The sequence below is a fragment of the Hyaena hyaena genome, unplaced genomic scaffold, assembly GCF_003009895.1.
Source record: "Hyaena hyaena isolate Hyena2069 unplaced genomic scaffold, ASM300989v1 scaffold_721, whole genome shotgun sequence".
Taxonomy (NCBI): domain Eukaryota; kingdom Metazoa; phylum Chordata; class Mammalia; order Carnivora; family Hyaenidae; genus Hyaena; species Hyaena hyaena.
The window spans coordinates 596904-609369 of NW_024081346.1; the positions used below are offsets into that span (position 1 = coordinate 596904).

The window sequence follows — 12466 nt, forward strand, 5'->3', positions numbered from 1 at the left end:
TTCTTAAAACTCCCCACATGACTCTAATGCGCAGCAAGGATAAGAACCATTAAAGCAAGATTTTTCAGATTTTTTTTTTTTTTTGGTAGAACATGTAGGGTCTTTTAGAAAATGAAAAGGTCCCATAGCCGAAGAAGCAGGATCTTTCCTGCAAGATTTCGAAGCCTGTAATGTGCAAATGTGCACCAAGACTCTTATAGGAAGAAGACAGTGCAAGGTGGACGTCTGTGAGTGTGTACGCGTTGTCTGTCTGGTCAGCGCTGCTTCTCTTGAGCAGCCATGACGTTAGCAAGCCCCGTCCACTCCACCTCCTAACCTGCCCCCCTCTCCCGCCACCTTGGTCCTGTCCTCCATCACCTCCCAGCTGGACGATGGCAGCAGCCTCCTCCCTGCCCTCCCACTGCCCCTACAGTTCATTACCCACAAAGGTGAGCTAGCGGAAGTCCCTGGAGCACACAGTTTGTAAAAGCTTCTGCTCCCTACGGAGACTGCCCAAGTGTCCCTAACTGCCACACTAGGACTGTGGAAGGGGCCTGCCTTAAAGTATAGGCAGCATCAAGAACAGCAGAGCTGTGGCAGAAGGAACCTGGGGCCTCAATGCCACTGTTGAGTTGCCGTGTCACAAGCCCAGAAGGCGGCCTGAAGAACTCCTGGACTTGGGAGCTGGGGAGCCCACTCACTCCCCGACTGCCCACGCCAGCATGAATGGGGGTTTTCCGTTATTCACAGCCGAAAACATCTGAGCTATACACTCTGTTACAAAGTACCCTATTTATTGGTCATACATTTTTTTTTAACCAGGTAAAATCACCTTATTTGCTTTTCGTATTTATTGTCCGTCTCCCCCTTCTAGAACTCCAGCTCTATAAGAGCAAAGACATTTGTCTGTCTTGTTCCCTGCTCGGCCCCTCGTACCTGAAACTCTACCTGCCAAAGAGGAGGAACTCCGTGTTTGCTGAAACAATGACTGAGCTCAGTTCTTGCAACAGCTCCAAAAGGCAGGTGTTCCAAATACCCGCCTCCTCCTGACTTCTCCCTGTTGTGGCTCCGCAGTTACACCGGCCTTTGTCCAGCTCCTTCAGAGGCAAGCTCTCCTAGTCCAGAATTCCCTCTGCTGGGGATGCTCCCTGGCACCCCACTGAAGTCTACTGGTCCTTTGGGCCTCCTCGCTAACGTCCGTCCTTACAACATCTTCCGATCTCTCCAAAACACGCCAGGCTCCCCTCGGATATGCTTTTCTGGCTCCTCCATCAGGGCACTTAGCGCAGATGCAATCACACAGCTGCTTTTGTAATTACTTACTTAGCTTCTGTTTCCTCCACCGAGAATGAGTTCCAGGAAGGTGAGGACCCCTTTGTACTGCCAAACCTCTAGAGGGTCTGGCCCACAGAAGGTGCTGAATAAGTACCACAGCTGACTGTCGTGGCCAGGACATTTGTTGTTCACTGAATACCCATGAACCTCCACCTTTCCAGCCCCTTGCAGTGAGGCAGGGCCGTGCAACTAGTTCTGGGTGTGAGCGGAAGTGAACTGTGTCACTCTGGGCCTTAGCAACTAAGTGCTGCACTATGTGATTCTCTAGTTCCCTGTTCTGCTGTGGTGACCCTGGAGGCTATGTGTTCTAGTCATGAGGCTTCAAGACTGGAGCCCACATTGACCTGCATCTCTGTGGTACAAGATGACCTGCCTTGTGTCACAAGTAAGAAACTGACATTTGTTATGCTCAACATCTAGGATTTCAGGGTCAACCTGTTACCGCAGCAGAATCTTGCCTATCGCTAGCATTCCCACGATGGAAGGAAGGCAGCTAGACGCAGAGACAAGTGTGATCACAGACTGGGAGGTGAGGAGTAAGACTGCGTGGTCTCCAGCTGCCAGAACTGAACCTCAGTGAAAGGATGGGGGCGGTGGGGTACAGAACGACTACTCACTGGGGAATTGCCACTTTCAATTCCTAATGCAACCGATGAAAGGACCCAGAGCCCCCACTCCCTTCAGAAAGAGCCTGCCTCGGGGCCTTCATCAAACACAGCTCCTTAGGGATCACAGCCAAGTCTCAGCCCCTGGGGACGGGAGGAGGCTCAGAAGCCAGTGACACCCTGGAAAACCTTATTAGCCAGAGGAAGCTGAACCAGCAAGACTGCATGAAAGGGCCCGGGCTAATTCGGGCTGACAGCCTTCCCGCGGAATCACCCACTGGGGTTCTGCCCTTCCAGCTCCATCCCAGAGAATAAATCACACTGTCAGGTCTAATTTGGGGCTCAGCTGATGGGCTGAGCAGAGCATCCATGCGTTCTGGCCGCGGAGGTCAAGGGCAGCCCACATGCTAGCGGTCAGTGCTGAAAGGCCCAGGGACTAGTTAGGTGGGAAACAGCTGGGAAGCCAACAGTGGGTTTCCAATACACACCAGAGACACTCTGCTCTGCTCCTGTGAGATTTCTGGCCCAGGCCCCGTTCTCAGAGCACCGTACTGCTAATCCTGGCACAGCACCAGCTTGGGGCTGGGCACAAGGTAAGCACTCCTAGTTGGTAAATAAGTGATCATAAAAGCACCGGCGAGTGCTTACTATCTTATAGGCTGGAGACTAAGCTGCCTAACTTGTGACACACAGTCAAGGCTAAGGCATATAAGCCACTCCCACTGCCACCATTGTTGCGGCCACCACCACCACTACCATCTCCTGTATTATGTCACTACTTTGTGCCACGCTCTACTGTAAGTATTTTAGATTCATAATCACTTTTCTTTCTATTTTTAAGTAGGCTTCATGCCTAGCGTGGAGCCCAATGCGGGGCTTGAACTCATGGCACTGAAAATCAAGATCTGAGCTAAGATCAAGGGTCAGATGCTTAACCGACTGAACCACCCAGGCGCCCTCATAATCAGTTTTCAATTCTCAAGGGTTAGGAAGCTCCCGGGTTACACTCCCGGGAGTAGCTGGACTCTGGAGCTCATGCTCTTGGCTACCACATCGAACCATTCTTCTTTCACCATTTTGATTTTAAGAAGCTTACCCTGAAATGCCAAGTCAGTGTTCAATGTCCCCTCCCACCCCCCTCCGAGTTCCCACAGCCCTGTGGCTTTCCCCACTAGAACTCCCATCGCTCCAGGCTGTTTACCCAGAGATCTCTCCCACAATCCTCTCTCTCCAGGAGGGCAGCCCTGTGAGCCTCATGCCCAGCAAAGGACCAGGAAATGGGAAATGCCCAATATTTATGAGACAGACGGATAGAAACCCAAATCCAAACCTCTCATTTTAGAGAGGAAGGGGTGACGATTCAGAAAGAAGAAAGGGGAGATTCACTGATGAAGGGGGGAGTGGAGAAGGGGAAACTGCTCCTTGATAAATTTCTTCCTCCTGTAAGGCCCAAAGCTGCTTCCAGGAGCCCTAATTGACCTCCAGGCTGGCTCAGCACCTCTGGGGGCCCACCATCCCCTGGGCGGGCTTCCCCCATACAGCCCTGAAGCGCTCTGGAGTGTCACTGTCACTAAGGCCTTGCCTCCCTCCCGGGATGGGAGGCCTCATAGTGCAGGGTCCACCGGCCAGGAGGCTACTACCCCTACACACTGCTACACCACAGGGATGGCCACAGAGGAGGCCACGTTAAATATGTGTTGAATCGACCAGCAGAACCCCAAGAAAGGAAACAAGGCCTGAGCCTCATTCTAGGAAGACGAATCAAAAGCACAGGTATAATTTCTTTGGAAAGGGAAGGCCAGGAGAAGTCTTCTCAGCCACCTGCAAGCCAGGAAGAACTTGCGGTTGGTGCTGCTCACCAGGACTGGACCAGGACTGGAGAGAGGTAGAGGCACAGGGTGGATGCGATTCACAAGAAAGCTTTGCAATGACTGAAACTTCCCCAAAGCAAAACACGCTGCCTTGTTCCTCCCCTGCTGAAAGAATTTAAAACCGAGGTCACACAGCCAGCAGTCTGGGGGCCCCAGGACCTTTTATGAGGTAACCAAGTGTAGTGCCAAGAACAAGGGGTCTGGAGACAGACTGAAAAGGTCCCCACCCTGACTCCCCGACTTGGTCCATGGCTTTACCACTCTGTGCCTCAGTTTCCAAGTCATTCTTATGGAGAGATCACAGCAGCAACTTCACAGGGTGGGTGCAAGGGGTAGATGAGATCATGCATGTAAAGTGCTCACACAGGGCTGGGCACAGAGTCAGTGCCCATTAATGTTAATTATTATTGTTTTTCTTCCCCTGTGGAGCCAGACACTGTTGGCTGGCTAACCCAACTGACACTCTCAATTCCCTTGTCCTCTGGCTTCCTTCTCAGGAGAGGCTGAAAAAGCTAAATGAAATTTCCCACCTTCCTTGGAGCTAGGGGAGGCCACCTGACACACTGCTGGCCAGTGAGATCTAGGTGGAATCTTCTGGGGGGGAGGAATTTGGGGGAAATGCCAGTGGTCCAGAAAAGGAAAACACATGCGGCTGGGGTCTGGCCCTCCTCTCCTTGTTCTGACTGGAGCTACAGCACCAACCTTACAATCGTGAGGGAGGCCGAGTAAATCAAAGATGCTCCAGGCTGGATACCACTAACCAAATACCTTCAGGTTTGTTGTTATGGGAGAGAAATCAATGTTCAGTTGTTTGAAATGCTGTAAGTTGGGTTTTCTGTTCTTGTAGCTAAAAGCATTACTGGCCGATGCACCCACCATAACACAAATGGCTCAGAGCACCTGCCGGTGGCAACTGTTTGCCAACCTCTGCTCAGGTCCCTGGGTGAGAACCCCTGACCTAGAGCAGAAAGGGTGGGAGACTGAGCCAGAATAGTGCCTACCAACCCTTAGTCACCATGTTCTGCTCTTCTTTTCAGCTGCATCTAGTCCACTGTGCAATTATTTACTTAATATTTTCTTTACACCAATTCGTTTCTATTTTTATTTATTTCTTTGTTTTAAAGTAATCTCTACACCTAATGTGGGGCTTGAACTCACGACTCTGAGATTATGAGTTGCATGCTCCACCAACTGAGCCAGCCAGGAGCCTCAGTAAACCAATTCATTTTTAAACTTAAACACACACACACACACACACACACACAGGAATCTACTGGGACTCCTCAGGTGGCTCAGTCAATTGGCCGTCTGACTACTGATTTTGGCTCAGGTCATAATCCCAAGGTTGTTGGGCTCGAACCTCACATTTGGCTCCACACTGAGTGCGGAGTCTGCTTGGAATTCTTTCTCTCTCCCTCTACCCCTCTTCCTCTCTCATGCTCTCTCTCTCTCTAAAATAAAATAAAATAAAATGGAATGTATATTACTACCAAAATGAAAAATCGGTTCTCTTCTGTTACAAAAGTAATTTAATAAATAATAATAAACAAATACAAGGTAAACAAACAAAATATGTTCATCCACAAACCACTAAAAGTTATCTGATGTAGCATAATTTAGGTTTATTGGACTAGCAAGAATTCTTCATTTTTGCCTTCTATCAGGGAAAAAAAAAAGCCAGAAGATCTGGCAATGCTTTGCATTATTACAGGGCGACAAAGGCTGAGAGCTAAGAAGGGGCTGCCCCACAGAGAGGGAACACAGTGTCCTGTTGCTGCAATTCCCCAAAACCCTGTTCCAAAGTGAGATAATTTGTTTGGATCTCCCGCTGGCTGGTGGAAGAATTAGGCTGGGTACCTTATTCTTACTCAGGGCCTCCTCAGAGAGGCCTTCCTGGATTATCTCACCTAAAATCACTCCTGTTCTTCCCAGACAGCCCCCTTCCTGCTTTACTGACTTCTCTGACATTCACTTGTCTGTTGTTTTATTCTCTAGTAGCATGTCAGTTCCCACAGGGAAAGGATTCTGCTTTGTTCATTCCTGAATCCCCAGTACCTAGAACGTGACAGTAGGTGCTCAAAGGTCATGGTCATGAAGCACAAAGAAAGGCTAAGGAACCATTACAGACTGGACGTGACTAAGGAGACATGATGACTAAACACAGTGTGGCATCCTGGATAGGATCAGAAAAGGGACATCCGCAGGGTGCCCGGGTAGCTCAGTTGGTTAAGCACCCGACTTTGGCGCAGGTCATGATCTCACAGTTTGTGGGTTTGAGCTCCGCCTAGGGCTCTGTGCTGACAGTGTGGAGCCTGGAGCCTGCTTCAGATTCTGTGTCTCCCACTCTCTCTGCCCCTCCCCCACTACTCTCTCTCTCCCCAAAATAAATAAACGTTAAAAAAATTTTTTTTGAAAAGAAAAGACAAGACACTGGTGGAAAACTAGTAAAACTTGACTAAACCTCTTAGTTCACAGGACTGGACCAGTGCTCATTTCCTGGTGGTAACATTAACATTAGGGGATGCTGGGTGAAGGGTAGATACATGAGCTTTCTGTACACTTTGTATAAATTTTCTGGAGTCTAAAATTCCTTCAAAATTAAAGAGCTAGTAAAGAACTGTGCTGAAAAGCATCCTTTAATAGAAATGTGGCCTCTTGAGACTGTCCCATGAACACGCTCAGGTCCCTGGGCAGATGCTCAGGTCAGGATGAAGGAAGGTGAAGAGGCCCAATAAGCAGCCAAGAAGAGAAGCTGCTATCTAGATTCACTCGGTTGCCAAAGCTTGACCCGCTGGTTGCTGCAACTCAGCCAACATCACGGTTACATGAATCATGCAGAGTCTGGATGCCAGAATCTTCTGTTCTCCACTTTCCATACGATTAGGGGCTTTTGGTGCTTCGAGGATCAGACAGTGCGCTCACCCCCAAGCACCCTCACAGCATCCTGCCAACAAAGGCTGGAACTTGTTTTGGAACAACCCACTAGCAACTGAGTGTCACTGCTGTACCTATGCCAAAGACACAAACCAGGATGTTCACTAGGGAAGTCCCCAGAAGCCTAATTGTAACATATTCAAAATCTTTATGTCACAGGTATTTGCTATATGCACACTTTTTAATTCTGTGTCAGTCCCTACATTGTATCTTCAGCCTAGAGAAGAACAGCACACCAGCACGGGGTAGGTGACAGGGACGTTCTGTGTCTTGATGGTGGTGGGCAGTCACACAACCAATGCATTTGCTCACGCTCAGAGAGCTGTACGCCAAAGAGTGAACTTTATTCTGTGTAAATTTAAAAAACTGAATTAAAAAAGAGAGGGTGTGATACACGGATGTGTGCTACGAACAAAGCTCTCTAGGACGCTCTGCTGCTGGGGACGGTGGGAAACACGCTGCGGAAGCACCCACATACAGCACGGCTTCTTTTCTCTTTGGGCTGCAGAGTATGTAAGTGCGCATGTGTGTTACGTGGGACCAGGACAAGCACCTGACTGCTGACGTAATTAGCCCTGAGGGAAGGTGTGACGGGTAGGACAGAGAAGGAGACTTCCATTTATCCCTCGATACTTTTTCAAGTACTTTTTAAAAATAATAGAGGCCTCTGGATTAGTTGTAAAATTTAAGCAAACAGGCAGCCGCACTGTACTTACCCTCAGTGTGTTCTGGACACTAGTGCTCCCTAAGGGTCCCAGGGAAGCCACTGTCAAAGGCTGTGCATCTGCGGAGAAAAACAACACAAGGTCATGTCTTTGGCCAGCCTGAGCCTTCCTGCTGCAGTTTCCATCATTCACAAATTCACCCCCTTCAACAAACGTTTACTGAACACCTGCTCTGTGCTAGGCACCAAGGGAACACCAGGGGCCAGGACAACGCTGCTGTCCTCGGAGAGAAGACATTCCAGTAAGGGAGGAAGACAATAAAACAAACAGACGATGCGGAGTCAGGGAGTAGTAAGTGTCTTGATGAAAACTAAGCAGGGCGAGGAGAATGACGAGCCTGCTGCTTGCCAGAGTGGTCAGGGAACAGACACTAATTCAGGAGGACCAAAGGCTGTGTGACTATCTGTGCAAGAGCCTTCCAGGCCATGGGAATGGCCAGTACAAAGGACTTGAGGCAGGGAATGTGTGTGGAGCATTTTAGGAGCAGCGGGAGGCACATGTGCCTGGCACAGGGTGAGTGAGGGGCTGAGTGGTTGGAGATGAGGGCAGGGAGGTGACGGGGGCAGATGGAAGGCCACTATAAGGATATTTCTTTCAGGGGCGCCTGGGTGGCTCGGTCGGTTGAGCATCCGACTTCAGCTCAGGTCATGATCTCATGACTCGTGGGTTCGAGTCCCACGTCGCGCTCTGTACTGACAGCCAGCTCAGATCCTGGAGCCTGCTTCCGATTCTGTGTCTCCCTCTGTCTCTGACCCTCCCCGGCTCATGCTCGCTCTCTCTCTCTCTCTCAAAAATAAATAAAACATCAAAAAAATTTTTAAAAAAAGGATATTTCTTTCAGACAATTTTGAGTAGAAGAGTGGCAGAGATAAATAGTGCTTGTCCTGGCTTGTAACTTCATATTATAAATTTATGTTTTAAAATATTTAGTATGGTTGTTCCTATTTGAATGGATATTTCATGAAAACTTTATATTATTAATTTATGTTTTTGAATATTTAGAATGGTTGTTCATATCTGAATAGATATTTTATGAATGAATGAATGCCTCCACTGTCTGTATTGTTCACCCTCATGTTTCAGCTTAGGGCAGGTACTTACTAAGTCAGGGAAATGAGATGTGAGGGGATAATCTAGAACCTTCCTATAAGGAATGGCCATTAAATAATGACTCTCACTACCCATGTGCCAGGCCGTGTTCTATGAGACATGTGGTGACTCATTTCACTCTCTCAATAACCCTAAGAAATCGATGTTTATGATTACATTCATGCTACAGAAAAGGAAACTGAGGCACAGAGTAGGTAAAAAACCCACTAACTGAGGCTGCCCACCAGTCAAAAGTATATGCCAGCTGGAATGAACTCAGGCAGCCTGGATCCAGAGCCTGCTCCTGACCATGTGGCTGGGCCAGTGGTCATGACGGTCAGTGAAGAAACAGCTAATTACAGTCAGATGATGCCTCGCTTTCCCCAAGAGCACCATGTCCAAATGCTACTCAAACAGCAAGGCTGAGCTCAAACTCCAGCCGGCTCCTCCAGGAAGCTCCCAGGAAGGAAACCTAGCGAGTAGCTAGCCAGCTCTCCAGAGTCTAGGAACCTGGTTCCTAGACCAGGATATCTTCAGTAATCTTGCTCCTAGAGGTTCCTGGCAAAACCAAAAGGGCTTCTTAACCTTTCTCATGCCAGAGAGTCCTGTTGGTAGCCTGCTAAAGACGAGTGTGGACTCCTTCTCAGAATCATGTTTTTAAGTGAACAAAATACAATACCCAAGGCTATAAAGGAAACCAATTATATTAAGACATCAAAGTATCTGTAAAATAAAACCTAATCTGAGATACAGTAATATTCGTGCTTCTTTATGAATGCTTTAAATTATAAGATCCTAGTGGTGCTTCCAATAACCATAGTAATTTAGAAACAGATGAGTGTAAATGATATTTTGCAATATCTGCAACAACTGTAATGTGATACGGAAATATTTTTAATTTCTAGTGGCGACAAAGTCACAGGTATCACAATACAATTGTAGCTTTGGCCCTCATTCTGAACAAAAGGAAATGCCAAATTCCAGATGGTAGAGGGACTAAACACGCAAATTTTTTCCCAGCCAACTTCACAATCCTCTAAATTCTATCCAAGGACCCTTTAAGGGTCTATGGACCCAGGATGAAGAATCCTGATAGGGTAAAGGTGGAGCAGGTTCCTGGGGAAGGTAATTAACTGGGGAGTGTGAGGCAGATTCAGATCCTTGTGAATAGCTCCATGGGAAGGGGTCGTGGAGGGCTAGTCCTACAATCCAGGCTGGCCAATAAAGCCACTGAACCCCATCCCCCTGCTCCTTGCCTCAGAGATGGCTCAGGGTGGTCCTAGCATTGAAGCCACGATGATTAGGTTGAATAAACATCAGGCTCAGGACATGTCCTGGGACTATAGGTAAAGAGATGGTTTATTTCTCTTGGGGTGCCACTTAGCTGGCTGGATGTATATGTAGAGCTGCTTCAGAGCCTATCTGACAACAAAAGCAACACAGAAGAATACAGAGCCAGGAAGTAGAAGGAAACAGGGTCCTGGCAACCTCATGTAAGGCTCCAGATCTAGCCACACCTGAAGCCATTCAGTGTACAATGTCCCAGGCAGTAAATGCAAATATTTCTTTTAATACTTAAAGCAGATTGACCTGAATTTCCATTTGTTCACAAAACCAAATGACTCAATTAACACAGAAGGGCAGAGTTGAGTGCAGTTCTTGACAATTCCCTTAGCTCACCACCAAGCCATTTAGGGGAACACAAAATAAAATTAGACAGTTACTATACATAGAAACAGCAAATACAGAAAAACACACACTCTTTAAAAACTCAGAAATAGTCTCTTGGGTAGCTGGCTTTCCCTAAGCTGGTCTGTGAGGCCCTGACAATTGCGATTTTCAAGATGCTTGACAGGGCAGGAGGGAACCAGAAGCACCCAGAACATTTTCCTTTATCACCAGACTTTCCATTAAAAAAAATTCCTGGGATGATCAGAAAGCCCCTGCAATAAAGCTCCTGTAAAATTTTAATAGCTGCCTTTTAAAATACAGCGGAAATTGCTTTTCTGCCACTCTCACTCTTCCTCCTTGCTTTCTCTAGAGTGATGTATATGGCTCTTTAAAGGCACATCAGAGGTGACGTGTGGTGGTGCCACGTCTCTGACTGGAGGGAGCTATCATATTCATCAGTGTGGGGCCCCTCATACAGGGGAGGGGCCAGAGCAGAGAGGAGGATGCTGAGGGGCTGTGGAAAAGACAGCAAAGGTGGGCTACACGGTCAGTACTTCGGCCAGGACCACAGATCTCCCAGAGCCCCTTCTCAAACCACCTGGGAAGGGTGGATGCCCTTGGACTTGCTGCATCAATCCAAGCACACTCGCTAGAGCAACAGCCCACCTGGTCGAGGGGCCTCGCATCTCACTTCCCAGGGTTTATTCCAAGAAACAGAATCCTAGGTGACAGGACTTGAGGATGAGGGGATGATAGCTTGGCCTGACTCGCACCTCCCTTTCCCCACAGCGATTGGCTCTGGGAGAGACACATGATCTAAGCAGGGCCAATCAGAGTAGGCCCTGGAAAGTTTGCCGAAATTACTGGGGGGAAAGGGATGGGATGGAAGGTAGGGGATGCTGAAAGCCTCTCTGCTACCTGGGAGGTGGGGGGCACAGGAGAATGAAGTCAAAGCTGAGAGAGACAGAACCCTGACAGAACCCAGAAGTGGATAAGGGTAGCTTCCTGACAAGAATACTGGAGTGCTGGCTCCGGTCCGGCCAGCTCCGGGACTTTCAGGTCCCAAAGCCATTAATTTCCTTATGCAGTTTAAGCCAGTTTGAGTTGGGAAGATTCTGTCATTTTAAACAGAAGTAACTGACTGATGAAACCGGAAGGGACCTCAGAAATCAATACAGCATTCCTTCATGTTTCAGTGAACACGATCCTTTCTAAGAAGCTGACAAAACAAAACTATGCCATGTCTCTCCTGAAAGGGCGGGGGGGGACTCCACAAAATACTGTTTCCAAAATGTCAAAGGGCTCTGAAGCCCCTGTCCATAGGAACTGGGTGAAGAACACGCTGATCCAGTTTGAACTATCCACTTGATGGATAAGGAAACTGAGGTTCAGAACGCTTATGTGACTTGTTTGGGCCCAGGGCTGGGAGAGGCAGAGTCAGGCCTCTCTAGAGCCCCGGAAGGTGCGGACCTCAGGGGAGGCAGTGGGGGAGGCTGCAGGCCCCCACGCTCCCATTTAGCAACAGCAGCTCCAGGTTTTTTCTGCCTTAAAAACTGGGCTTTCAGGGAAGTATCCGACCGAAGTTCTACCACTTCACGATAACATATGGAAAGCCAATCTCTTCTATCACATTTCAAAGTATTTACATGTTACTGACCTTGGTTTTGATCCTCACTGACACCTGACGAAGCAGGCACTATCGCCACGGCTCCGCGTGAGGTGCTTCTGCAGGGGCAACCAACCAGGGCGCTGCTCTCTGATCCAAAAGCGGCCCGCGCACCGAGGCCTTTCTGCTCCTGTACTTCAGGGCCTCACATTTCTAGTCTTCCCTTGTATTTCGATCTCAGCCTGATGGAAAGGATCATCTGCTTTCACCTCTCCACTCCCCTCGACTTGGTCCTCCCTGCGGACCAGGTAAAGAAGTGGTGGCTGATGTGACGGGTCAGAGGTTACGATGGTGGCTGGGCCTGCTCTTCCAGCGGGCAGGACCGGGCACCAGCTCTTTTCTCTCCCTGTGCCCGGAGATGGCAGCTTCGGTGCTCTCTTATAGCCTGTTCTGAACACCCTGGCCAGTGTTTATCCACCAGCTAAGATCGCCGGGGGTACACGCACTCCTCCTAAGTGAGTGCTCATGGGAGCGGTCAGACCTTTCTCCTCCATGCAGCTCGCTGTGTGTGGCTGATCTAGGCATTTAGACTTAAGGTAAAGGAGAACTGCCTTCTCCTTTCTAGACTTTACCAGAGCTTCACATTGGGCC

At 48.7% G+C, this 12466-nt stretch overlaps 1 protein-coding gene across 3 annotated transcripts in view; it reads right to left on the reverse strand.

Annotated features, from left to right (window-relative positions):
* Positions 1-12466, reverse strand: part of SIPA1L3 (signal induced proliferation associated 1 like 3) — a 249248-nt gene that overhangs the window by 136191 nt on the left and 100591 nt on the right. For all 3 annotated transcript variants that reach the window (XM_039217712.1, XM_039217715.1, XM_039217714.1), the window contains exon 2: positions 7441-7508. The gene's annotated coding sequence lies outside the window, so the exon portion shown is untranslated. The remainder of the gene's footprint in view (positions 1-7440; positions 7509-12466) is intronic.